The sequence below is a fragment of the Suricata suricatta genome, chromosome 11, assembly GCF_006229205.1.
Source record: "Suricata suricatta isolate VVHF042 chromosome 11, meerkat_22Aug2017_6uvM2_HiC, whole genome shotgun sequence".
Taxonomy (NCBI): domain Eukaryota; kingdom Metazoa; phylum Chordata; class Mammalia; order Carnivora; family Herpestidae; genus Suricata; species Suricata suricatta.
The window spans coordinates 8,307,993-8,311,310 of NC_043710.1; the positions used below are offsets into that span (position 1 = coordinate 8,307,993).

Sequence of the window (3,318 nt, forward strand, 5' to 3'; positions counted from 1 at the left end):
CCTTTTGGCTAAGATCAAGTGTAGTATCTGTTCTTATCAGTTTAATATCTGATACGTCCTCTATCCGAGGACAATATATTAAATGGATTTTTGGAAGTAGGAGATGGAATAGGAGCTTGCTCCGTCCACTCCACGCATCGACCTGGTATTGCAGTACTTCCAGGAACGGTGCACCCCCTCGGGGGAATTTTGATGGTTTCAAAAGAAAGGCTTTTGATTTCTTTTTGGCACTTTACTCGGGTATTTCTAATTAACTTTGCTGTTTTACATATGGATAAGATTAAGTAAGAGTTTTGCTATGCAATTCAAGGAGACATGGAGTAGTTTTTTGCTAAGGTTTTACAGTTCTTTTTGGGCTTGAGAAAACTATGCAGGTTTTGTAATGTTTCCGCTGTTTCTTCCCAGAGGTTTTTGTATTCTTTATTGCTTTTTTTTTTTTTTTCAATGTGGATGTTTCAGATAGAGGAGGATAGAGTTGTTAGTACCTCGTGAGATTTCGCAGAGACTTCCCTGTTTCTTCTGGGGCGCCAACATGCCTAAACTTCTGGGCCACGTGGCTGCCATGGGCACGCCCGCTCTCACGCCCGAATTGGCAAGCACCGGAAGCACCCAGGAGGTCAGGGTAATGCTGGTGGCATGCATCACCACAGGATTAACTTTGACAAATATCATCCAGGTTACTTTGGAAAAGTTGGTATGAGGCATTACCACTTAAAAAGGAACCAGAGCTTCTGCCCAACTGTCAACCTTGATAAACTGTGAACCTTGGTCAGTGAGCAGGCACGGGTAAATGCTGCCAAAAACAAGACTGAAGCTGCTCCTATCATTAATGTGGTGCGATCGGGCTACTACAAAGTTTTGGGAAAGGGAAAGCTCCCCAAACAGCCTGTCACTGTGAAGGCCAAATTCTTCAGTAGAAGAGCTGAGGAGAAGATTAAGGGTGTTGGGGGAGCCTGTGTCCTGGTAGCTTGAAGCCACATGGAGGAGGTTCATTAAATACTAACGCTTTTCTCAAAAAAAAAAAAAAAAAGAAAGAGAAAGAGAGAAAGAAAGAAAGAAAAAGAGAAAGAAAAAGAAAGAAAGAAAGAGAAAGAAAGAAAGAAAGAAAGAAAGAAAGAAAGAAAGAAAGAAAGAAAGAAAGAAAGAAAGAAAGAGGAAGAAAGAAAGAAAGAAAGAGGAAGAAAGAAAGAAAGAGGAAGAAAGAAAAAGAAAGAAAGAAAGAAAGAAATGAAGGAAGGAAGGAAGGAAGATAAGAGCATGAACAAGAGAGGGGAGATACAGGAGATGCAGATCTAAAACAGACTCCAGGTTCTTAGCTGTCAACACGGAGCCGACCTGGAAGTGGAACCCACCAACCGGGAGGTCAATGACCTGAGCTGAAGTGGGAAGCTCAACCAACTGAGCCATCCAGGCATCCTGGTGTTTAGTATGTAATTGACTAACAGAAAACAAAAGTATACCTGAAAGCAGGTATACTAGTTAATTTTTTTTTTAATTTAGCGAGTGGGGAATAGGGAAAGAATCTTAAGCAGACTCCATGCCAAGTGTGGGTCCCACATGGAGCTTGTTGGGATGGTGACCCGAGGCTGAAACAAGAATCAAGAATTAACCAGTTTTGCTATCCAGGCACCTCAGTGTGAATTAGTTTTTAAAAGGTAGCCTCTTCTAAACTCAACATAGTACATACATCGTTCGTATCTACCAAGAAAATGCAGTTCATTTTCTGCACAGTTCAGTTCTTCAAAAATAAAAGCAAATTCTCAAGTTCTAATGTTGGAATTAACAATTGTTTAAGTCTCTCTAAATAAAAGTTTGGCCTTCACTCGGATTTGGCGCTGTAGCTGGACAGAAGCAAGTAATCCTGGGGAATTAGCTGCTGTTGCCAGTGTTAAATTTAATGTCACGCTTTGCCTGATACCGTCTAGCTCAGGGGAGCGTTGTCCAGGGAGCCTTCGAAGACATTCTAAGGTCTCCTGTCCCCAATATATGCCTCACTACATGAGAAGTTTCCTGGCTTTGGGTGGTCCATTAGGTCTGTCTTGACTTTGGCAGGCTTGGCTCATAAGGCACAAGGAACCAATAAGACATGACCACCATTAAGGACCCCTCAGACTCCAAACATGCACTGTCAGGTTTTGGTATTTCACTGCCCCTTATCTGCATATAAAATTCCAAATGTGATTCCAGTGGAGCCTTCTTTCTATAAGATCGGGCCAATGGCTCCTAAATTTCTCTTCTTCTAACAAGCCTCTGCGTCTCGATATTCTTCCTTTTTTCCTGGACTAGTCCTGGTTCTTGTAGATAACTCAGGGTCCCACTCAGGGGTTCCTGCTAGGAGCTGATCAGCATGCAGCTCTTGATCTCGGAGTCTTGAGTTTAAACCCTGTGTTGGACATGGAGCCTGCTTATAATTATTGCTTTTTAATTGTTAATGTTTATTTTAGAGACACAATCCCAAGCAGACCTCATGCTGTCAGCACAGAGGACTTGAACTCTCCAACTGAGATGACCTGAGCTGGAATCAAGGGTCAAACGCTTCATAGATGAGCCAACCTGGTGCCCCTAATAAAGTAAGTCAATGCCAAAAGGCCTACCTTGGCCAGTCATTGTCAATTCATTCCCTTGGTGTGTCAACATAACTGATTGGAATAGTCCTGTTTGTGTTTGTCTTCTTCCATTTGTTCTTCCCCTGGGAAACCAGAACTTCCGTTCACTTGGCATATCTGCCAGGGGTGCCCAGTAAACACCTGAGTTGGGATGAACATTTACCTTGCCGTCTACATGTGCCATTGTTTCTGAGTATGAATTTAGGCAATGGAGTGAAGATGTGTGAATGGGTACTTGGAAATACACAATCTCCTTCAGATTGGTGGTCTCCTCACATACCTAATGTTTTCACATCTTTGCCTTTTAATTGGCCCTGGGCAAGCTGGCTCTAGGGATGGACAGTAGATCAAGCCCCCAATCCCGTGGCATGTTGGGGGACAGGTGGTACATGGATGTGTAAGTAGGGTGCTTAATGCACTGAGCCACCCAAGCTCCCCACCCCAGGTCAAGGATTCTTCATCATGAGAGCAGCCACGTGGTTTCCCACCCCTGGAGGCTCAAATCTGCCTGCCTAACCTGCACACTGCCTCCCTCCCCCTCCCACAGGGCACTCCTGGTAGACATCGGTACTCAACTCATGAACATCCTATTGTTGCTCACAATGGGAGAATGGATGCTCCATGGTGAACTAAGGGATTCACACTTCACAGCAATTCTGACCTGCCTGTTGTCAGAACTATAAGGCAGCTTAATTGAAACAAGTTTTTTTTT

The 3,318-nt window shown here is 43.6% G+C and overlaps 1 pseudogene; it reads left to right on the forward strand.

Annotated features, from left to right (window-relative positions):
• On the forward strand, positions 1-179 carry LOC115272928 (annotated as a pseudogene).
• The last annotated feature ends 3,139 nt before the right edge of the window (positions 180-3,318 follow it).